This window comes from Liolophura sinensis, chromosome 9 (assembly GCF_032854445.1).
Source record: "Liolophura sinensis isolate JHLJ2023 chromosome 9, CUHK_Ljap_v2, whole genome shotgun sequence".
Classification (NCBI taxonomy): Eukaryota; Metazoa; Mollusca; class Polyplacophora; order Chitonida; family Chitonidae; genus Liolophura; species Liolophura sinensis.
The window spans coordinates 2733484-2759818 of record NC_088303.1 but is presented as its reverse complement, the minus strand read 5'-3'; the positions used below and the strand labels follow the sequence as shown (position 1 = coordinate 2759818).

Sequence of the window (26335 nt, the reverse complement as noted above, 5' to 3'; positions counted from 1 at the left end):
TACAGGTATGAGAGCATAGAAAAAATTGATCCCCCTAGCAAAAATCAATACAAATAATAAATTTTGCATGTACAATTAGCCTGATCTATATGTGCACGTGACACAGAGTGTCTCAGACACTGATAATATCATGGAACTTAAATCATGGATGTGCGACAGCATCAAACAGTGACAGGATCTTCCAGCATACAGCTGTAGGTGACAGTTTACAGACATGTACAGCCTCATTATACAGCTGTACCTGTACACACCTGTAATTACAATTACTTACAAAGGTACATAGGAGACAGGTCATGAACAAAGGGTCTCAGTTCTGCTGAAAATCGATGTTCCAACTTGATGGAATTGGCCATTACCCTTCAGGGTATGTAGACCATCAACTGAATTGTCAGGCTCAATTTCCCCTGTTAAATCAAGTTTGCCACATCCATCCCACGAGGAATACTGTGGACATCAGAATGTAATAGGTGTGCCTAATTGGAGCATTTGTCCGCAGCCACACAATTGGTTGTGACCATCTCAGGACCTAATCCCTGTCACATACAGCACACAAACCTTGACCTGCAGCTCTTCTGAGAACGAGTCCTCTCTGAATACATACATGTGAACGCTAATAAACACAACAGGTAATCTGAGGATACTGTAACCTTTATCACAAGTTATACTGATTAAGAAAAAGACATGCAAGAGAAATGTAAAAAACACAGTAGATCTTACACATACTGTACAAATTACACATACATGTACTTGTATACTGACACACCTTGAAAACAGATAACATAGAAGTCCGTGAAATTTTTACAGAATTGAAGCAACAAAAAAAAAACAAACATAACATTTGTAAGTGGCAAAGACATATGCTGGTCAGGGAAATATTCTCCCGTGATTTGTCCACTGATACTCCTGGTTACCTTTAATTAACACCTTTCAGTTCCACTGATTATTTATCGGCTATACACTGTCAAAGCATTTCCGTATAGCTATTAAAGCATTTCACATGGACTGGGATATACTGTAAATATTTAGATCTATCTAACTAATGGCATACTCAAGAATTCTCACTTATAAAGACGGTCAATTTTGTGGGCGATGAAACCAGAGTGACTGGCTCAAACACCCACCTAGTGACAAACTTTCCCATATTTATTTATTTATTTGATTGATGTTTTATGCAGTAGAATATTTCACTTATACAACGACGGCCAGCATTATGGTCAGAGGAAACCGGGTAGAGCCCCGGGGGGAACCCACGACCATCCACAGGTTGCCAACAGACTTTCCCATGTACGAATGGAGAGGAAATCAGCATGAGTTGGACATGAACTCATAGTGACCACATTGGTGAAAGGCTCCTGGGTCTTTGTGCTGTGCTGATATGCTAACCACCTCAGCCACTGATGATACACATTCATATTAAAAGGCCAGGTTTGAACTTACACACCAGGCCTCCTAGAACACAGCCTGCCTGCCCTGAGGAGTTAACAGCATGTACATGTGTAAGTGCATGTTAAAAACAATACGGACTGGAGGGACCTCAGACAGGTAAATGTCACAGGTAGGTAGATGGATGGCTGACTGAGGTACCCATGTCCTCTGTCTGCTGCTAACAACAGACCTGTACGCAACGACCCTGTGTAGCAGACGAGATTACGACATACACCTGCTTACAGCTCATGTCCGTTAGACTGCACAGCTCACACGTCCTCTGATCTAATCTGGCAGGTAACAAGCTGCCACAGTGTGTAATTAAACATTTAAATGTCTTGAACCTGCAGGTATGCGCATCTTCTCTGAGAGTTGGTCCTCGTTACTATCTCTGACTACAGGATACGGAAGCCAGTGTACAAGGACTACAGTCTCAAACTTATACCTGGTGCTGAATTCCAGGCGTTCTTCGTCAACAATGAAGTCACATGGGGTATGTCTGTTGTTGTGTGCTCAAATAGAAGACCAAGATCAAACAGTACCAAGGGATTTATTGGGATCTGATATTTACACACTGATATTGTCAAGTTTGATGCACGTGGGATCCTAGAGCTTCTAACCTACATAGCACATGAACTCCACCTTCATACATTACCTGTACATGTATGTATGCAGAACTTCAGTACATCAGCTAAAGCCAGCATTAATAAATGTAACAACACTATTATGCAGATCCATGAATCCCATTGGCACATCTCCATGTTCAGAAAGTCTATGCTGTTAGTACTAATAGAAACTACCTGAGGGGTCAGCATACTATGTAAGCTCATCCCTGACTATATTTAATATGAAAGACTACAAGTGGGTTAAATATAGAGCAAGCAGGGAGGAGGCGACTTCTCTATCATATATGGATAACAGGTGACCTATCTGACATAGGCCTTTTGGTCAGATGTAGAGATCATACATTATACGCCTGGCTAGTGTGGCCACACCTGGGAACTAAACACAGTTGGGCCACAGGTTGATATAATACGGGCACCTTTATGGTAGCATGTGTAAATATCACTTGTAAGGCAAGTACCCTGGGTGAATGACTTGATACAATATGTAATATAAGGAAATTTGAGCAGGGTGGAAACTAAGCATACCTTGAAATCAAACAAGGTTCAAGATACCATACCTTGACACTGAACTAGCTACATGTACCATACCTCGACAATGAACTAGCTACATGTGCCATACCTTGACACTTAACTACTAGCTACATGTGCCATACCTTGACACTTAACTAGCTACACGTAACATACCTTGACACTGAACTAGCTACATGTGCCATACCTTGACAATGAACTAGCTACATGTGCCATACCTTGACACTTAACTAGCTACATGTGCCATACGTTGACACTTAACTAGCTACATGTAACATACCTTGACAATGAACTAGCTACATGTACCACACCTTGACACTTAACTAGCTACACGTAACATACCTTGACACTGAACTAGCTACATGTGCCATACCTCGACAATGAACCAGCTACATGTACCATAACTTGACACTGAACTATCTACATGTACCATACCTTGACACTGAACTAGCTACATGTACCATACCTTGACACTTAACTAGCTACACATACCATACCCTGACAATGAACTATCTACATGTTCCATACCTTGACAATGAACTAGCTACATGTACCATACCTTGACAATGAACTATCTACATGTGCCATACCTTGACAATGAAATATCTACATGTACCATACCTTGACACTGAACTAGCTACATGTGCCATACCTTGACACTGAACTATCTACATGTACCATACCTTGACACTGAACTATCTACATGTACCATACCTTGACACTGAACTAGCTACATGTGCCATACCTTGACACTTAACTAGCTACACATAACATACCTTGACACTGAACTAGCTACATGTGCCATACCTCGACAATGAACCAGCTACATGTACCATAACTTGACACTGAACTATCTACATGTACCATACCTTGACACTGAACTAGCTACATATACCATACCTTGACACTGAACTAGCTACACGTACCATACCTTGACACTGAACTAGCTACATGTACTATACCTTGACACTTAACTAGCTACATGTACTATACCTTGACACTGAACTAGCTACATGTACCATACCTTGACACTTATCTAGCTACATGTACCATACCTTGACACTTAACTAACTACATGTACCATAGCCTGACTCTGAACTAGCTACATGTACCATACCTTGACAACGAACTTAACAAATCTTCCCACACTTCAAATGTTATTTGCGTTTAATGCCTGTAATAATGCCGCACATGACTTCTGTATGCTGTGGTGTGAGAGAGTGAGTGAGTGAGTGAGTGGGTGCTTGGGGTTTAACGTCGAACTTAACAATTTTTCTTTCATATGACGACTGTGGTTTGGAAAACACTTAATAAATGAGAAGATGAACACAGCAAATGCTGCCAGTGACACCGTACATAAACATACATGTACTTAATGTAGAGTAAAAGGGTGCTAATACCATTCACACCTCTATCTTCTCAATATTCTGAAGACTGTCAGATTGTTTATTTTAAGGCTTTCTGATGAAATAATCATGTTTACTGGTGAACTGCTGCGTACGCCAACCCATGAATGCCTCAACGTCAGTCATCCAGTGAGAACATTTCCATGTCCAAACTCTTGAAAGTTTACATGCTGCAACACTTTGATTGTACACAAACAGCCGAGAGCATTTACTACAGATTTGGACTGGTGTTTAATGCCATCCTGAAGAAGGTTTTATAGGACAGTAGCCCCATTAACACCATACTGAAGAAGGTTTTACCACAAAATACAGGACAGTAGCCCCATTTATGTGTGGAGAAAGCTCAGGTGTCCGCAGTAACTGGTATTTATAAATGGCTTGTAAAATGTGATTGAAATGGCCATGATTTTCAGGAGAATGACTTCACCAGCTGAATCAGACTCAGTTGTGAATCTACATGGTCAGAGCTGACAACACAGCTTCATGTATTTGCTGCTGGACTAATGCCAAATTAACAGCAGAAGTGTCAAGCTAAATTGCCAGTACATACACATGTACATGTAGGTGTTATTTGTATGCTATGTTGTACGCTGTCCATGCAGATCCCCGAAGATTTATGGGATGGCTGATCCAGTGTTCTGGCAGATTAGAGCAGACACCTACCACTGAGGATTCTTATACTGTCAAATACAGGTCATCACAGGTCACCTAATGCCGCTTAATGATAGCAGTCACGCAGGCATCACGCTAATCCTTAACTACAGCAACGACAGTAAATTTGCTTAAACAACTTTTCAGACAAACAAATGTCATAAATATTACATGTGCTTTTCTTGCTGAAACTTACATGTACAATATTCCAGGACATTATCACACATATCAAACAAACCTCAAAACGCCTTTATGAGATCAACTGAACTCATAGAATCAGGCAAAATGTAAAAATGTAAAAAATTTTGGGTCATTTGCCATGCATATATAACATCTATAAACACACCCTTCTACACTTAATAGGTTCAGATTATAGTGATCAGTCACACAGGCAATGAGCAGTCACACAGGTGATCAGCAGTCACACAGAGGATGAGCAGTCACACAGGTGATGATCAGTCACACAGGCAATGAGCAGTCACACAGATGATCAGCAGTCACACAGATGATCAGTAGTCACACAGATAATCAGTGGTCACACAGATGATCAGGAGTCACACAGATGATCAGCAGTCACACCGATGATCAGTAGTCACACAGATGATCAGCAGTCACACAGAGGATGAGCGGTGACACAGGTGATCAGCAGTCACACAGGTGATCAGCAGTCACACAGGTGATTAGCAGTCACACAGGTGATCAGCAGTCACACAGATGATCAGCAGTCACACAGAGGATGAGCCGTCACACAGATGATCAGCAGACACACAGCAGTCACACAGGTGATCAGCAGTCACACAGGTTATGAGCATTCACACAGAGGATGAGCAGTCACACAGATGATCAGCGGTCACACAGATGATCAGCAGTCACACAGATGATCAGCAGTTGCACAGGTGATGAGCGGTCACACAGGTGATAAGCGGTCACAAAGATGATCAGCAGTCACAAAGATGATCAGCAGTCACACTGATGATCAGCTGTCACACAGGTGATCAGCAGTCACACAGATGATCAGCAGTCACACAGGTGATCAGCAGTCACACAGATGATCAGCAGTCACACAGAGGATGAGCGGTGACACAGGTGATCAGCAGTCACACAGGTGATCAGCAGTCACACAGGTGATTAGCAGTCACACAGGTGATCAGCAGTCACACAGATGATCAGCAGTCACACAGAGGATGAGCCGTCACACAGATGATCAGCAGACACACAGCAGTCACACAGGTGATCAGCAGTCACACAGGTTATGAGCATTCACACAGAGGATGAGCAGTCACACAGATGATCAGCGGTCACACAGATGATCAGCAGTCACACAGATGATCAGCAGGCTTACACCACAAATAATAATACCTGTTAAACTATCATCTGTAGAAAACCGGCTTACCAATTTTTGGAGTGTTTTTTTTTATGATATGATGATGTGTACATCACACACCATGCTGACATTCTTCTCACTACAGATCACTAGAACCTGATGATAAACAGTCTGGAAGTTAAGAATAGCGAAGAAACAGCAGTCAGACTTTATACTGTTAATCTTCAGCCTATATTCAAATATCTACATCATGATTTATATTTTGCTGATTTTAACTGCATGCACTGTTCAGTAGAGACTACCCAAATTAAAGCTACATGTAAGTGTATAAACTAGTGTAGGATACTAATTACCAATTAAATGGCTAGATTGTATTTTATTAAAGTTAATTTTTTGTATACATGTATATCCTTGATACTGTAAATATACAAGTATGTCATTGTATAAACATAAATGATACTTCCAATACAGTGTAAAAGAGGAAGAAATAGAAAATTTTTAACAAATCTGTCTTTTACATGTCGGTGAAGCCTCTAAACAGAAGAAAAAATCTGTATCAATCTGTGCATCACTTGTCATAAACGTGAAAGTTTTTAGACGTCTTCTATTTTCCCTGCAGTCATGACGGTTAACAAATGAAAATCAGCTATAAAGTAAACCTATTGACATATGTTTATGCGCTCAAAAGTTTCCACCCACTCCACCCTCACATAAGCATACAGTGCACCTTTAACTTGGACACACCTGTGTTCAAGAGCTTGCTATTGCAAAACATAACAGTCATTTCCTCTGGTGACACAATGAACTATGACACCTGCTAAAGAATGACAATATCAGTTTACATGTACATGTATCTCTTATAAATGTTGTACAATAGATCACAAACAAGGTTACCTCCCAGCCATGTATTACTGCTCAAAGAAGACATCATTTTTAACATATCATATGCCTTTAAAGGCACATCAGCATCCATCCAATAAAAGCTAAGTAAGGCTGAAAATAAGGAGTCATGTTATTTGAAGCCTATAAATAATCCCTGTTTTAGCTATTAACCCATAACCAGAAAACACCTGTTAATTACCAGTACTCTACCTGCAGAAGAGAATGATCTAACAACCTGAATGACAGGTGACTGAACATCCAAAGTTTATAACATTTAAAAAGTTCAGCCTAAGCAGTCATGTATGTATGGCGTCGTATCATACAGCACATTTTGAAGAAGACTCTTCAGGATGTGCCCAAAATACCCTGACAGCCTTGATCATTGCCTGCATTCTCACCTCTATGACCCTCCCATTTGTCCACAAACTCACACATACATATGTAGGTGTCCAAGCAGATCCCGAGGGATGAGCATCAGACAAGCAGCTGTGGTCTGTCTGTAGAGTCGTCAGATCACCATTCACCACATCTCTGAACTATGCCACAGACTAAAGCCCCAGGTTACAAACATATTCATATATTCAGCCCTTTAGAATTTCATTGCAAGGCATGGTGGTGGTGGGGGTGGGGTTGGTGGGTGTTGGGGCTTGGGTGGGGGGTGGTGGAAGATGACCACTTGACCCATCTAGGGCCTGAAATTCCAGCTCTGACCTGAATGGCCCTGTAACCCGGTGTACCTAATGTACATGTCCACACTCTATGTCCAGCTTAACCTAGAATCGCCTCGCTAATTCTGTTCCATAATCATACAAAATAGCCTGATTAATTTTAACTAAAACCAGAATGGATAAGGAATGACATAGTATACAGGTACGTATACTATACTAATAACCGACACTTTGGTGATCTAGGACTTGGAAAAGAAAACAAAAAAAAGCTGTGCCAGTTACACACTGTTCCTGCAGACCCATGTCAGCACACTGCAGCAGTTCTCAATAAAGAGGAAGGTTTTCTTGGATCAATGTCTATAAATCCTCTGAATGTTCCTACCCTATTTTTCTTCTAATTTTTGGAACACCTGGTCTGCTCGTTTTAGCATTTGTATATGTAATCCTAGTTTCTTTTTTCTCGCATAGTTAGACCATCTAATGAACAATGTACTCATATCTTTACTTTTCCAAAAGGCTGGTAAAGAAATATAATATTCTACTTTCAATGCAACCAATTTCTGTCCCAAAATTATTCTTAAATATTCTTAAACCAGCTTTATCTGGGAATGTACTCCTAATACTCTAATACTGACTTTGATCCAACTTTAATCCAAGAAATGATTTCAAACCATTGAGATTTTACAGTATCGGAAACGTCTTTTGTTAATTAATTTCGTTACATGTTTTATAATTCCTATGTTGCGTGAAATTTTATTTGAAATATATGTAATATGTGATGTTCATGACAGGTTTGCGCTGAAAACAATGCCAAGAAACTTGAAATCATCAACAAATTCTATTTCATAGCTACCTAGTTTTATTTTCGGGATATTTGGAGGGAGTAATTTCTTGTATGGTTTAATTATCATTCATTTGGTTTTATTAATATTTAGTACAAGCTTGCCAGCATGGAACCAGTGTTGAAATGACTCCAGCTCACCTGTCATAATATCAATAATTTCCTGAATATAATAACCAGAAAAATGAAGGCTGGTGTCATTGGCCAAAAGAATGAAGTTGAGAAGAGATAAGGAATTGATTGTGTCATTTATATAGACTAAAAACAGTAGGGGTCCAAATATGGAGCTTTGGGGCACTCTGCAGTAAACTGGAGACATACATGTATGCAAGATGGCCTCTTTATAGGAAACACATTGTGACCTGCTGGTAGCAATATATTATGGTCTACTCTGATGAAAGCTTTGGACAAGGAAAACACATATTTTCATCAGACAACTCAGGGCACAAATGTATGCTAGATAACGTAATAAAACAAAATGGACCATCACTGGCTTACTGGACACACTGGCTCATTGTCAATTGTCAACTTTGGCGACACAAACAAGGAGAACTGGGGTATCTAGACATTCTATGTTCAAGGCCAGGTTCGAACAGTCATAATTAACAGGTTTACACATGCCACTAAATTACAGGAACATGTTGTGTTTATAATTATTAAGCAGTGGAGCATTCATCAGTGAAAAATATGACAACAGTCCGTTATACATATAAGAACCAAAATGACCTGAAGCATCTAGTAATGATGAAAACCGGCGACAAAAACATTAACGACAGGAGGAGGACATGAATGGCAGACAGATACTGCCAATTGATTTTCATTTTCATGCTCTCTGGTCTTCAGTGCTATTCAAGCTTACATCCCTTAACATTCAAATAAAATGCCTTCACAGCAATTCATCACCTGGTTCAAAATTTTTCCAAACCCCAAAAAGTTGTTGCTGCTTGCTCTCACCTTTGGGATTTACATGTACCAAATGGCATCATATTGTCACCCATTTTCTGCGAGATCTCGCGTTACTGACAAAAATCCGCAAGACTAATGGCCCTTCGGGTTTAGCTTTTCCTTGTAAAATCATCTCCTACTCTACCCCCTCCCACCCCACCCCACCCCAAGAAATCCTGTTCCTACTTGATTATCTAAGAATTACTGACGCTTGAACAAATGGCTTTGTAAGTGTGAGAGATGTGTACATTTACAGAGGCAAGCCATCCATAAAAGTACTGAATAATGATTATTTCACCATTGTCAAATATCAAACTGATCACAGGAAGCGATTACATGGAGCCAGTGAAGAGCATGTTTCCGTGGAAACAAACAACAAACCTATCGATTTCACACACACCGACAAACACAAATAGGTCACAACCAGGGATAACGGTAAAAAGTGAAAATCTTACACAGCGCCAAGCCATTTCAGCTCGTCAAGTATTTCAACTGAAATGAAACACATTTTTTTGCCTTTCTTCCTTTTTTGCTTTCTCTCCGCATCCCAGAGTATCACTCTGTGTTCCACCACCACCACCATCCCAATGTGCACCCCATGATTCTCTCTCCTTCATACCCAATGTAGAGTGTGTACCAGGAATCACCTATAGAAGATCAAAGTTAGCTCCATCCACAAGCAACTACTCATTACGTGAAATGTGCACTGATGTTTATATCTGCTCGCAAAACATTGTCGGGTTTCACAGAGTAATCACTGCTTATAGAGGGCGACTATAAAAAAGGTAATGTCAGCAAAGTGACAGTGCCTCACATATGTACTTCATAAACCAACAACATCCAATCTGGGTGCTGAGCTCACATGTACAAGTCTAGAAGGAGGACAAATGGCGAAGTAAAACCTTACAGAATTTAATGTCATAGATCCCTAAAGAGACAATAAGGTATACACTGCCAATAAATACTGAAATGTAAACCCTGTTTAGCAAATGGATGATGACAAACATCGAATCCAGAGTCATAATCCCGGGTATAACTTGGCTATAAAGATAACAGCGGTGTATCCGTGACTCATTAATTAACCTTCAAATTACCCATTCCCGATTCGATAATGTCCAACGATACCCTACTTCCTCCCGCCTATCGTACACATACAATGCCAAGCCTACTGAGGCAGCAGGTTATTGCATGTTATTAACACATTATATGTCTGTCCACACCAGTCAACTGTATGCACCAAAAACTCACCACTAAACATATATACATTTGTTTATATATAGAGATGAGTGCCAATGTCTGCCAGCACATGGACATATACTCAACATGTATAAAACAGAGATGCTATGAAAAATCGGCTTGCTTTATTTTCTTGGTAAGGAGCAGTTTTTATAGTTTTTAATTTAAAATCATTTCAGTCATATCAAAACAAGGTCTGCATGCAAGAGGATGCAGTCCCAATGCTTCGAGACTTACACTCTAGAGATTAAGTTACCTATTTCATTCCATTTACGTATGTACACAAGAATATTTCACTCAAAGACGGCAGCAATATGGTGGGATTAATTCGAGCAGGGAAAACCCATGACCATTACCAGATTACTGGCAGACCTTCCCATGTTCAACAAGAGGGGAAGTCAGCATGAGCCTGATTTGAACTCACAACAGCCACACTAGCGTGAGGCTCCTGAGTCCTGGTGCTGCCCTAGAACAGACATGTACATGCACAGAGTGCTGCTTTATTTATGTATACATGTATGTATAAAATGAATATAGGATTATGGCTCATCATTTCATTATGGCTCGTCATTTTATGACTGAAAATCATTTCAGTCATATCAAAACAAGGTCTGCATGCAAGAGGATGCAGTCCCAATGCTTCGAGACTTACACTCTAGAGATTAAGTTACCTATTTCATTCCATTTACGTATGTACACAAGAATATTTCACTCAAAGACGGCAGCAATATGGTGGGATTAATTCGAGCAGGGAAAACCCATGACCATTACCAGATTACTGGCAGACCTTCCCATGTTCAACAAGAGGGGAAGTCAGCATGAGCCTGATTTGAACTCACAACAGCCACACTAGCGTGAGGCTCCTGAGTCCTGGTGCTGCCCTAGAACAGACATGTACATGCACAGAGTGCTGCTTTATTTATGTATACATGTATGTATAAAATGAATATAGGATTATGGCTTCACATCACCTCGGCAATATTCCAGCCATACTGTGGCAAGAACATAGTCAAAGCAGTGAATGCAGCACCAAGTACTACATGAACAACTAAGTGACAAGAGGAAGACATCAGACAATAATGACATCCCCATCCGAACACAAACTAATAACACCAGATTCTGAAACCATTATTAACCTGACAGGAATGGGAGTGAGCCCCGAGGGATGGACCCTGTTGTAAGTACGTGCAATTAATTTAATTACATTAAAGTCCAACTCCACTAATGATTTATATCGATATATTATTGTATCTTGTATTTCTGTAAATATATAAAAAGCATTGAATATTTCACCTTAGTCAGTATACTGCCAATGGAAACCTGAGATACCCAGAATAAACCACTGGGTTTTGGTAAGGAACTGTTCGACTTTCACACAAACATACAGTAACAGGTAACAAAGTATAAATGAAAAGACTACATACAAGTACGTACTGTTTTAAATAGTAACAAGTATAAATGAAAAGACTACATACAAGTACGTACTGTTTTAAATAGTAACAAAGTATAAATGAAAAGACTACATACAAGTACGTACTGTTTTAAATAGTAACAAAGTATAAATGAAAAGACTACATACAAGTACGTACTGTTTTAAATAGTAACAAGTATAAATGTAAAGCCTACATACAAGTGCGTATTGCTTTAAATACAATTGTAAAGACCTTGAACGTATGATAAATGTGCCTTGATTTGCTACAGTTTGGAAGTGCCACCATAAATCATATCAACACCAGAAGAACTTACCCTGAGTTGTCACAAGTCTGGCCGCCTATAGATGGATATACTTGTAGGTGTAATCCATCAAACAATACCCATATACATAGCAGTGCTGATCAATATTGGACTTGAGTGTTAATACCTCCAGGTATGTCTCCCTAACAGTCAACACACGCAGTCCAACGGACCCCTAGAGCCGTTAAGAAATATCCGTTAGTACCCGAGATCAGCAAAACAAAACTGTGATCATCTGATAAGTAAAGAAAATTCCACATCCCTAGATCTGTAGAGGAATGTTGATGTAGTTTCCCATGTTCACACCTTAACTGCACACCTGAGCTCAGGTAGTACCTATCCAACCAGGTAACAACACAACCAGACTAGTAATGCTTCTCCCAATGTAAACAGGTATGTAGTGCTGCCCCACAAGCGCAGGCCTATGTGAAGGTTACACACAAAACTAACCAGGACTATATACAAGTACACTGTGCTCCACTAGGAAGTGTCTCACCGGCTGCATCGGCCAGCCTATAGACTCTCATGCCGGCATGTGCTATTCAGCCTTCATAGCTGCATGGTATGCTATCTACCAAATGACAATTCCATATGCAAAACTAGCTGCCTTTACACCTTCATAATTGGCCCGTGTGATTCAGGTCAGGTTCAGAGCACGTCATGGATGGCAAGAGACAGTAAGAGTCTTCCATGCCCAAAGAGGCCCCAAGCCAGGCCTTGTGTGGTGAAGGGTTGACGGCCCTTCACAGCTGACTGGTCACACTGCTCAACCAGTGCAGGCTTTATAGAGGTGCTGATCTATGCATACACTGTACATGTAGGGTACACTAGTCTATAGTCTAATAAAACACTGCAGGGGGCAGAGGCACCCTCTTGTCAACTTTCCCTTTCCACTGTAGTAGACTGAGCCACTTGCACTAGCTTTATAAGAAGATTAAATAGGACTGCCGAGACAAGCTTAATGAGAGACACATACAGGCCTTATATACAGAGACTTGTCCTCTGATACAGTGTATATCTACATGACTATCTATAACATCTGTGTCTGGATTCCCCGTGTTAAATATTCGTGACAGTGTCAAGTAGTTACTCACCAGTATGGACATAACTAAGACAACCACTGTAACAATTCACACTCACACATACTGGAGCACAGCATCTTCACAGTCAGCACACCACCTATATAGGTGACGTCGGGATATACCGTGTACAGGTAAATGCACACACCTTAGTATTGTACACATAAAAGATGGCTGTACCCTGACAACAACAACACGTGCACATGCTTGCACACATGCTTCTGTACATGTAGATCAACAGCCTAATCTAAAAACTTTTGTTATCACCTATTCTTATTATCCATGTAATAGCAAGTGTAGCAATCGGTTTCATGACCTATAACTTTAATACCAACGAAATGGAAAGAACAAGTTTAGAGGGGTATGGGGGAGGGGTGGGGGATTTACAGTTAAATTCCATGAAGGCTTTCTTACATACATACATTGTAACTAGTGGAATATATTTATTGGACTGAGGTTTTAACACAATACGTTGATATTTTTCATTAATATACAACCTACATGTATAACATATGATGGCTAGTGGTATTAAAGTACAGGTAAAAAGTAATAGGATCTGCACATGTATGAATACTACAGGTTTTGTACAACAACAGCTTGACAGTGTTCACTTGTAGAGTGTATGTCAGTACAAGATACACAGTACATACACACTTCTGTAAGAATGATATTGTGTGTACATATGTTTAGCAGGCACACACACACCAACCCAGATACATGTATGTATACACTAGCTTATATTCCATCTCAGATGACCTACATAAACACTCCAATGTAACAGACAATATGAAAAAAATTGCTACTACACATATATAGATCTAGGTATAAACTCTGTAGGAGAATAAACACTGATTTATACTTCAGCTATTAAAATTTCACCACAACCATATACATGCAGAAACAGCTTAGCAACAGTTAAATCCCACAAAAGGCAATAGTTGGGCAGAGAGGCAGACAGACAGACAGGCAGAAAGGCAGACAGAGAGGTGGACAGACAGAGAGGCAGACAGACAGGCAGGCAGAGAGGAAGACAGACAGGAAGGCAGAGAGGCAGACAGACAGGCAAACAGAGAGGCAGAGAGGCAGGCAGACAGACAAACCATTTGTAAAATGAACAGATGAAAGCCCACTATGGGTGAAATCTTGCTGAAATCTTGGGTGAAAATGCTGCTGTACCTTGTTGACAGCATATACATACACGTATTTCAAACTACATGTCATATACAAGCACATAAATACTAGTCTACATGTACGCTGAAGCCCATCCATTAATACAAGATCTCTTTTAGTTCTCATCATTTACATGCTTGTGTATTAAACTTTGCATGAAAAATACCATAACAGCAGATAAAGGTGTGTTTTTACACAGCTTTGAGCTGGCTCTTGTTGTCAGGAAAAAAAACATTTTAAACTTTGCTTTCAACTTTGAAAATTTGAAGTGCCATAAGATAACCCATTAAACTTTATTTCTTGTACACATATATACATGAGGGAATTTTGACCTAAAACTTCATCTATGGCTAACTTTCTAGTTTTGCCTCATTATGAGTGTTTTACTGATCATATAAAGCTTTTTGAGGTTTGTTTGGATTGTACGGCTGGAAAAATGTAAGATCCAGCACCAAAAGTAATATCTTCTAACATTCGCCTCCAAAAACGATATCTTTATGGGGCGAAATTTTACATGTAGGTCTTTTTACACTGTAAAGATTAGGGTAATCTACACCAAGCACCTGAATCAGTCCAGATAAACACTGCTAGCATTAGTAAAACTGTAGCTACATGTACCATAAAGCATACTCACCAAGATACAGGTGTGGTAGCAATATTGCCAATGTGACATTTTAATAAAGCATACAATTCATCATTCATTCAACAGACTACCGGCTAATGATATATTTTTACATTAATAAAAACAAAATTTCTGGAAATGAAACAGTGACTCTAGTGGCTGGTTCACCTGAAGAGGTAATGGTGTAATTAGGTCAAGGTAAGGCATAACCCGGCCCTGTCTGACCAAGCTTACCTGCCACTGATTGAAGCTGCACAAGGTAAACCTTACCCTGGATCACACAGACGCTTAAAAAAACATCCTCTATCTCGCTTGTTTAATGAAAGCACAAAAATAGATTTTTCCTGGTTAGTTTTACAAAGGATAAAAAAAGAGTTAGCGTGGCCTGGTGAGGTAGATTTAGAGGGTTAATATGAGCAAGAGAGACAGATCACAAGCTCAGCACTTAACTCCACCACAGGTATGCCGTGAGATTTCATACCTGTAATTAACACCTGCATTTTCCTAAACCATGGTGAAAACAGGTACATACACAGTCAGCTACAGCCCTGCTACAACACCTAAATGAGGGGAATAAAAAAAAAGACAGAAATGAAACCTATTACCCATGGCATGTACATGTATAAGGAGAAGAGAGAATGGCGCTACCTCAGACTGTGTGAACTTGGCTTACATGTACCCGTAGGCCAGAGGTCAAAGGATACTGTTTAGACAGCAGCATTTAGAAGGTACAAAGAATTAGTAAAGAACGATACCTTAAAATATATTTCAGCACTCCTATCGGTAAACCAGGAAGTACTTTATTCTTCAATGATTTCAACCGCCTCACTAACCAATATTCTGAAACATCCCGAGAGAGCTATGGGGTGTAGAGAATTCATTTAAACAAGTTTTATGAATCTTACGTCTTTAGCGACACAAATGAATCACTTCAAGCATAATTTTGATAAAAATTGTAGACTTAAATTCTAGTGAAAAAAAAGCTTTAGTGGCTGAAAAGGTTGAAAATTCACCATATTCAGAATAATCCACCTACTTTGGCAAAGGAACTGAGGAAACTTTCCACAAGTGATGAGCAGAAATTCAACCACAGAGCAAACTCTACTATGGCACCGAGAATGGTGGATGTTGAAGACTTCCTTATTTTAAAGTTTATTGTACCACCACTATCGCTCGTTACGCTATTGTGTAAGATAGGTATGAAGTTCTTTATAGCCATTTATAGCCTGTGATAGAGGGTTGAACACATTGTGATTGTGGATACTACACACCAGACAAAATCAACATACATGTACATGTATTATTTTTTGAACAGCTGTGAAAAAAGCCAATCCTCTTGACTCAAACTGAAAGAAGATATAAATTTTGAACATTTTCTTCACTGAAATTTTAGAAAATAGATCTATGTATTTATATGCGCAACAACAGCTCTGACAAAATTTTCAAGAACACATGCATTTGTACATGACCGCATTGAATTACATCTTGTGATGAAGTGTGATGTAATGAGGGAGGGTGTACTATTCCATATCACAATAGATAATGAACTCATAGTACCAAAACCCTCTCACCGGCTGGTACAACGTTTACAGAGCGAGCAATGGCCATTTCCACAGCAACATTTCTTGTTACAACCCAAAAGAAAGCTTTTATCAGATCTGTAACTCCTGAGCAAAAAAAGTCGCCTTAGAATTGATTGCTTAATAAAGCTTTCCCACAACTACTGACAAGTTTACAGCTCCCTTGCTGTGAAGAAATTTCGATCAATTCCTGGTAGACTTGAGCTAAGTGCAGTTGAATACAAGTGTGCATCAGTTACAGCAAGAAATCCAACAGGAAACCAACCATAAAAACAGACAGCCTGATTAAATTCAAATCTTATGAAATCTACCCCCCACATTCAAAAGAAGTCACCACCACTGGCTAAAATTCCGACTATGTGGTGTGAAGCCCTAATCATTCACATTAAAAAGAATTTAAAATTTGACAGGACAGTTTGGCTCAAAATTTTGGCATGGAGGACACTTTTAATTTTTAAAAAGCGTAAAAGGTGTATGCATATGAAAATATATACAAAGCATGTAAAGTAATATGTGTTTAAAAGAAAGAGCTTACAGTTAGCATCTCTTTATATAGGCTCAACGTAAAAAATGGTTACAAACCATTTACTACAAAATTAGCTTACAATGATTAGAGCTTCCAAAGCCTTTGCCATGTGTAGCTTCATTCATGAAACAAGAATATCCATATTAAAACGTTTTAAATATTAAGACCTGGGCATTTGACTATAAACTGTATATTACTAAGGAGGCAATGACTACACATCGTAAGCTGCCAAAAAATTGAGAAACTTACATTTTGTAGTAAGAGCCGCAGACACTGGCAATGAAGATGCATCCAATATCACATCACAGACCCCATCATAGTAACCGTTAGTCCATGAAGAGCCCAGAGAGTCCAATCCTTGATTACAATACACACTTCATCCTCATCCCCACGAAGTGGTCCAAATCTAATACAGAGTATGAGCACAAACCTAGGGTCCTTGTCGTGCTCCTACTCCTATCAAGCTGTACTATTACACCCAGAACGGAAACATTTCAGATAATTTGTTTAGACGTCTTCCTTGGCAGCAAAGCTCAAGCGGAAATAGTTCTACACCTCAGAGGCCTCTAATAGAGCCAGCAATTTATTTGCGACAAATAACTCCTCATTCTCTCCTCGTTTGGTTGGTTCAGTCTAATGAATCATGGTCGTTCTCAGACCAATAACCCAAGTCAAAAAGGCATTTTCTTGCCGTCAGACCAATCCTGAAGAGCCATCCACGGTTTTCACTACTGACTGACCATCTCAAAATGGAGCTGGCAACCTACTAGTATCTCTACTATCCAATAATCTTTTGTCAATTCTTGTTGAGCCAAAAACAATTTCCTCTCCATTAGACATTTATACAGGTACATATCTGCATGCCCTAGTAAATGACTATAAGTGCATATAGGTGGGGAATTAGACCTAATTAGAACTAAATCCTACAGAGCTTCGTTGAACAGTAACATTACTACTTTGCTCTGCAAAAAACACAACTGAACTCTTATGAAGAAATGAACTGACGACTTTATCTTGAACCTTTACACATGTTCTAATAGGAACTGAGCTGAGCTCACCTAAACCTTGGCAAAATGGGACACTGCAAAGTGAGCCACGCTACATAAAGAATTGTGCGAGACGTACTCATCATCACTTTTCAGGTAATTAGTGCTTGTGTTCATCTGTCTCTCTGGATTAAGCAATTGGCCTGATGCCACTGAGCACCAATGCCATGAAGCTCGGAAGGCACAGAGAACTTAGATACCTCTCAAGGGATTACATGGCTGTTCCCCTTTTCTGACACAGCAATTGATTTCGTGACAACAATACAACTCTGGAGACGATCAGAGGACAACAACCACTTGAGTTGATGTTAATTTTACATATTGTGGTTCGGCAGCGAAAAAGTTTGCAGCCACTCTCAGCAAACACATACTCTGCCGATGGATGAGGTAACAGATCTAAGTGGAATTCCCAGTAAGGAACGGTGGAGATAAGGAGCTGTGAGAAGGGCTAATTAGGGGAAAGGGATCAATACATGGGAGCTGGATTCTGTTCTCATCTCTTGCTTTCCAGTGATTGCCAAACAGACTCCGTCATGGAAGTCAGATGAGCTTAGAATGGAACAAGGATACAGTACTCTGGTACATCTCGTGAAGGTGAGTTCCGGGCAGAAGGTAAATCTCAAGGAACAGATAGCAGACAAAGGAGACAGCAGCCATAGTCGTCAATCAAAGGCAACTACAGGTACTTTATGTGCCCTAAAAATTCCCACAAATAAGTGAGTTTTACAGGCAAATAATGGCTACTTTTGGTTAGAATATCAGTCTACCTTGCAAACAAACCCCAAAACGCTTTTTTAATATCAACAGAACTCAGCAACAGAAGTGGCTTATGGACTAAATTCTAAATCAAATACGGCAGCCTGATTACATACATGTACACCTGACTAGACAGATTCCCAGCATAGTCGTGTAACACTCAACACATCTAGTAACCAGTGACAATGACAATCAGCAAACCCAAGAGCAATGGTTGATTTGGAAGCAACCATAAGTGGGGTTTTACATCATACTTCTTGTGGCACGGCAAGTCCATCCCCACAAAGTGCTGCCATCACCCAGACGTGATGAGAATACACATGTTGACAAATGTCTAAGTGAATTGAAAACTTAACACCAGATTTTATAATATTCAATTCATTATCAATTTACTGAAACTGCCAAAGATCTCGATCAACATGTCAAATATTCACATGCGTGCAAAAAACCTAAATAAATATGGGATACATGTATCTATATGTTTAAATTACACATGTTCACTTAAGTAACACACGTATGAACAGCTACCATTTTAACCAAACACACGTTCCAGATGATGTTTTAGACTCTGATGTATGAAAGTGCATGTAACTGGATCTGAATATACGACCATCTGCATGTTGCTCCAGACTCATAAATCCACGAGAAAGAGACCAGGTGGCCTTGATTCATGGTGACATACTATCCCAGCCAGCACGAGGGCTGCTTTGCCTTACCGCTAATTCATTCTTAGTAACATTTCTGCTCACATTATATCACCTATACCCACACAGACTGTCCTTACTCAGCCCATACCACTATTAACAAGGTTTGTCACCTGTGCACCTACAGGCTGACAGTTGTATGTATGTTAATTACCTATCTTGTATGGTGAAATGTGTTTGAGAGAGCAGGCACCAAAGCCTAGCAATATGGCTTGTACTTATCATTATTTCTTATTTCTGGACATTTTCATATTTATAACATGAAGTATGCAACAACCGTTACACTCTAATAATTCAACGACCAGTTGAATAAAGGAAGTGCCCAGCTTTGCTGTTGAAATCTTCCACAGAAATCTATTCATATACTAAAAGTAAATGCAACCCGTTCAATTTTTCTCATGAGTGACGGCAAAATAAACATCAAGACCAAAAGACATCCACATTCCACCATTTTTATCAGTTTTGATACAAGTAGTTTTGATACAAGTACTTCCCACTTCATTATACATAGCAGATTTTGACAACAACTACAAACATTTTACCTGTCCCAGGCAACAGAAAGAAATTCACATGCTTACCCAGAAAAGAAAATGTAGTCTAATCACAGCCATCATTGGCTGACTACTGTGCTATTATTAGCACTACAGACCACTGTGTACACGTACAAACATTTTTCTGAATATTTACATTTTCCTACTTATCTTAAAGCATTGTTTGTGTTGGTAATTTTATTTACCTTAAACAGCTGCCAAAAATAGACACCAAAAAGTATGTGAAATTAAATACAACACTCAGATAGAAACAACTACTATACAACTTACACACCTATATGTCAGGTAAGTCTATAGTTACATGAAATAAATATCTACAAGTATATACAATGTATTAGTCCTAAATATCAACATATTTTTTCAGATAAAATATGCTGCATTACTTATACATGTAGTGTTATCATGAAATACCAAAAACATAATTCAAAAATACAAATTATCCTCCAACTAAGTTGCCAAAATTGCATGTTCCAGGACGTAGGATGGCTGAGCAAAACAATTCAGTGTCATTGTATATGCTTGGAATTTTTAATCTGTTTTCCATACCATCTCTTACTGAGTGTGTGCAGTATAGAATAATAAAAGTTACCTGACATTCTCTCTGCCTTCAAGAGGTACATCCACTTGACACTGAGAAAAAGCTGAAAGGCAGCAATACCTGTATGTGGGCACCTGCCGTGTTTTATCACCTTTTATTGCTACAGGGACTCACGTATACAGCTCTACACAGGTAATACCACATAATCATAAATGTACTTGTCTCTCCATGAATGTTTCAATGGTAACAGAACAAAGCTAACATAAAATATTCACACAGCATCTGAAATCCTTTTCTGCCTAGAGAAAGTTGGTTTTAATGCACTAAGTTAGCTTTTCATAGTCCTGGTAGCTTATAAGTGTTTTCAGTAAGAGATACGTATGACACCGGTTCATGTCAGACCATTAAAATAGTACACTTGTACTGAGGTGCAATCCAAACTCAGATAAACAAAGGAAACTTTCCCATTTTACTCTGTTGGCAAACAACTTTTCATAGAATTCTCATACCTGACATGCTTCAGTGAATAAGTCATAACTCTTGATTTTCAGGAGCTAATCTGTCCCTTTCTAGTAAAATCCGTGCAGCCACATAAAATGGGCCAATGGTTTTCGGATGTAACAAGTTGTCCTGTCTGTCTCCCTGTCTGCCGGCTTGTCAACATGTTGACATCTCATCTTTTAATATGGATCAATCATTTAAAGAGGCACGAAAACAGGACATCTTCTTCTTGCAGGTTCGCAGCTACATGTATTACAAATTTGCGACATTAGCAATCTTTATTACAATGCTACCAGAATTTAAATTTGATTTAACTCTACTGATGAAACAAAACCCACATACAGTACCACAGTACAATAAAAACAACTGTATTTGTACACTTTATACATGTTCTGGTTATTTGATAGAGGTATAAATAAACTGGTCCAAACATTTTCAGATTAATTGCAACAACATCGTAAGATACACGTTTATGCATGTACACCATATTTTGTTCTATCCCTGACCCCCACACACCCCACTCCACCCCCACCAAATGCACAATCAAACGCGAACACAAAATAAAGCTCTACCATTCCATGAGCATATCATGCTGTAAAAGTTTGCTTTAATTAGATAATTGTCTGGCACGTAATAGTTTCTTTCAATTTACTTGAAAAAAAAACTCAGCTATAAACAATCAACACTGGCACCCTGCTGAGCAGTGGATTTAGCGTAACAACTTTGTAAAAGCTGCCACAGTTGGACAAAAGTAACTGCCGTCAAGTGGAAAGGCACTTCGAACCAGAAATTATTTGATCCCTTTCACATCACTGACCCGGGTTGCATTGCTATTATTAAGCTCAGTGGTTTGTAGAGGGAAAGAACGTCAGCCTAAATGACTGACTGCATGAATAATCGGAACATTCACTTCACCAACCCTGATGTTTCCATGATGTCAAAACGTGCTTTACTTATGCTGACTGAATGACGTGACAATATTTGATCTAGGCAAGTAGGCATCAGGTGGACAGTCATATTAACTATTCACCCAATAAGTAGGTACCAGTGCCTAAAACATCTTTCAATAAAAATGCTGAAACTTAGCTGAAAATTGTCTCTTCCTATACATGCATATATGCAGCCTACATCTTCTTCTACCGGGGTAAATGAACAAAAAAGAAATAAAATGTAATATACTAAAGACGTTTTGTTGGTCTACAACTTTTTTAGTCCTTTAGAAAGAGGGTGGGAGTGGAGGCAGGGAGGCTTCATTGATCATGCATACTGTATTGTTAGTTAGTCTATGGGTCAAACTATACAAATACAGGTCATATCGTCTAACAGCCCAGTCGTCCAAGTAAAATCGTCTAATACATTAGTTGAAATCCTCTAATGTCGGGTACGACGTTAAACCCCAAGCACTCACTCACTCTAATGTCGGAGTCAGAGAGCCCAAGAATATATGTAGGCCTATATGGATTTCTGGCTGCTCCCAGTAAGTCGTCAGAATTTGCCACTAAATTTGACTTCATATTTCGTAAAAATAAGTTTGGCGATCTCTATTAGAGTGTAAATCCAAGGTCAAGGCTTTTTGTATTCAACAGGCCATTTCCTTCAGTATCTAAATCAACCCTGAGAGGTCAGACTTTCTTCAAATGGTAGATTGGCACATGGTGAATAAAGTGATATCATAGGCTTCGAGTAGACTGTTGGTATGGAAGTAAAATTTCAATATCTGTGATGAACGGAGTAGTGCCAATAAATAGGCCTATATGGACTATAGTTTCACAATAGGTAGTAAGAAGTTATGATAAGAGTGTGAACACAAGTTTATATACCGGGTAATGTTTTTCTCAAAGAAACTTGCAGGATCATGCAATACTTTAGGAAGACAACTTGGCGTATACGTGACATGTTAATCATTTGCAGAGCCCTGCAAAATTCTTTTCAAATTTCTTATCAAACCTGCCTAAATTCCACCAATCATTAATAATATGGAGGCAGTACTCCACATGTAGTTTCTTGGGAACATTGGAAGACCTGAATCAAACTTTGGACGATTCGACCTAGGTACTGAGGATCTGACGAATTTGGCAGTTAGACGATTTGACTAGTTACCTTTAGTATGAAAATTCCGTTATGATGACGAACAGTGTAGGATGAGCAGCCTGAAACAACTTTTCTTAATGAGTTAGCCTAATGCTTAAACGAAAAAGTTACGACAGGCATTCTCCAGTATTTCCCTGTCTTCACTGGGCCTCACGCCAATACTAGCAAAGGTAGTCACACGATTCACACAGATGTGAAGGCAGTCTTGCCTGTCTGGCCCGCCCATTGGCGTACCGGTACTACAGAAAACATCGAGCAGGGAGGAACTAAAATCGAGTCGTGATGTGCTACACTGCACTTGTGGGACAAGTGACATCACTGTACTTCATAGAGTTTAGGATGATCGAGAAATCCAACAAAACTGACAATCAGCAAGACCTCACAAGATATTTTCGGCGGTAAACACAATGTTAAGTATCAGACAACAATGCTAGAATCGCGAAGTGATAAGTGGTGTTTTGATTTACCTGTGCTGAATTCCTGCGAACACGACTTTGCACCGCACAAGTGTTCTTACGCCAGGGGGCGCTGGCGGGCTGTGTTCCGCCTGTCATGTGACACAGGTGAGCGAGCTTGTTTTGACTCGTTTACTGGCCGGATCAAGCTGAAGCGTATCAAACATATAGTAATCTGAACCAAACCCTGTAATGCACTTAATTAGCATCATGAATACATACCAATCGCATTATCAGAATGTTTTCAATTACGGGTACCGGGTTGACCAATGTCCATGACATGCACGACTTTCAAATAGATTTCTGTCGTACGAGCAAATAATTAAGTTAGGCCTACCGGTGGGCCCACACGCCACGGTTATTATTTCTCGAAATTCAAAATGGACAGCGTTTAAGTACATATGCTTATATGTAATGGTACTTTGCAAATCTTTATAAAAATTTTATTTTAGTTGACACCAGCTAATGTAATATACCGGTGCCAACTTAAAGATTTGTTTGGATACCGATATATACCCCTACGCACGAGAACTGGCCAAAGCCAAAATCTCGATGTGCGTCATGAAAGCAGGCTTAGGATCGTCCTCAAGATAGTCCTTAATTGTAAAAGAAGAAAAAAAATGCCTGAATTTTGGCCGCTGATGTAAAGTCTGATGTAGGCCTACCCTCGTAAATAACCTCGCGCGCACTGGCTTTCATCTTTCCCGCCATGTGATCAGCTAGATCACATCTGGCAAATTTTACAACTGCGAAGATTTTGCTTTTGAGGACTCTCCGGTGACAGAGATTAAATAATTTTACGGGTACTCATCGCAAATCCGTTTAAATAATGTACGAAACTCTTTCAAATCAGTTTAATATTCCAATTTGTTTCTTTCAGAACTGGGCGCAAGATATGATTGAATATCTAAGCTCTGGAATATACATTCATGTGGACCATATATTACTCTTGCATAACAGGTTCCCTTTTTTTTTTAAAGAACGATAAGAACGATTTTTTTAAAGAACGATAATCAGTACTTTAATCAGTACAAAGCATGACAAGACAATAAACAAAGAGAAGGCAGTGTCCCCTAATGTCCAGTGGACTGTGATTTAATGCACTGTCTTTAAAAGGGATACTCTTTTCCCCCTTTTTGTGACTACCCCTTTCTGTGATTCCTACCTTTTAATGGATTGACATTGTCTTTGATAATCACAACTATACGCATTATACACGGCAAAACATGGTAATTCCGATGAACAAAAAGACGACAATGTCCCCTAATGTCCAGTGGACAATGGTGTAATGTACACATACAATAAAGTGAAATGGCATTTATTTCTTTCCCCTTTTTGTGTGCCTTTTATTTTCTCCTTTTTTTTATATATAATGGATTCTGTCTGTCTTAGGTCATTCATCTGACAAAAAGCCGTTCAGAATTCATGAAGCGCACATGTATGCCACGGATAAAGCACCAGTAACTTAATCATAGATCTGGAAGATTGCCATGCGTTTATAAAACATCATTTAGAAATAACGGGATTATAGACCGAAGGGCACAAATGAGCCAGTGCATGTCTTGAAATATTTTGTTGGATTTCTTGCTGCTTTTCGGCATGAATCGATAGATTCCTTGCACCAATTTCTTGTGATTATATATATATATATATATATATATATATATATATATATATATATATAGGTTATGTATTCATTTAAATGTTAATTACTGGCTTGATTCATGAGCTCGACACATAGCCTAAGTGATAATGCTTAAACTATTTGCAAGAATGAAAGTGTAGGGTATGGGTTGGTACTATAGAGATTACACTATATGAACAACTTTCAGTACGTGCAAATACTGTCCTGAAAAATGGGGCGCCTGTTGCTCGTGCAAATACTGTCCTGACAAATGGGAAGCCTGTAGCTCATGCAAATACTGTCCTGACAATTGGGAAGCCTGTAGCTCATGCAAATACTGTCCTGAAAAATGGGGCCCCTGTTGCTCGTGTAAATACTGTCCTGACAAATGGGAAGCCTGTAGCCCATGCAAATACTGTCCTGACAAATGGGAAGCCTGTAGCTCATGCAAATACTGTCCTGACAAATGGGACGCCTGTAGCTCGTTCAAATACTGTCCTGACAAATGGGAAGCCTGTAGCTCATGCAAATACTGTTCTCACATTTGGGGCCAATAAAAAACCAATAACGCCATTTTAAGTATTTGGTTATTTCTTGGAACTGCACGGAAATAACATTTTCTAATAGGTTGGTAGAGACAACTGCAGCGAACTTTAATTATTTTACTAAATGCGTGAAACAAACTAAGCTGTATAAGAACAACAAGTTCAGTAGTACTGAAGGAGATAAAGTAGTAGTACACGTGGGCAGGCCTTTCAGCAACCTGTGAATGGCCGCGGCTTTCTTCCGCCTATTTTCTTATTCTATATACTTTCTTAGTTCTTTG

At 39.3% G+C, this 26335-nt stretch overlaps 1 protein-coding gene across 3 annotated transcripts in view; it reads right to left on the bottom strand.

Moving 5' to 3' along the window:
* LOC135475287 (protein phosphatase 1 regulatory subunit 16A-like) overlaps positions 1 to 23943 on the bottom strand; it is a 61131-nt gene extending 37188 nt beyond the window's left edge. For 2 of the 3 annotated variants that reach the window (XM_064755126.1, XM_064755128.1), the window contains exon 1: positions 23898 to 23943. The gene's annotated coding sequence lies outside the window, so the exon portion shown is untranslated. Of the gene's footprint in view, positions 1 to 12278; positions 13007 to 23897 lie in introns of those variants that run through there. The other variant, XM_064755127.1, reaches the window with a different exon arrangement.
* Positions 23944 to 26335: the final 2392 nt, after the last annotated feature.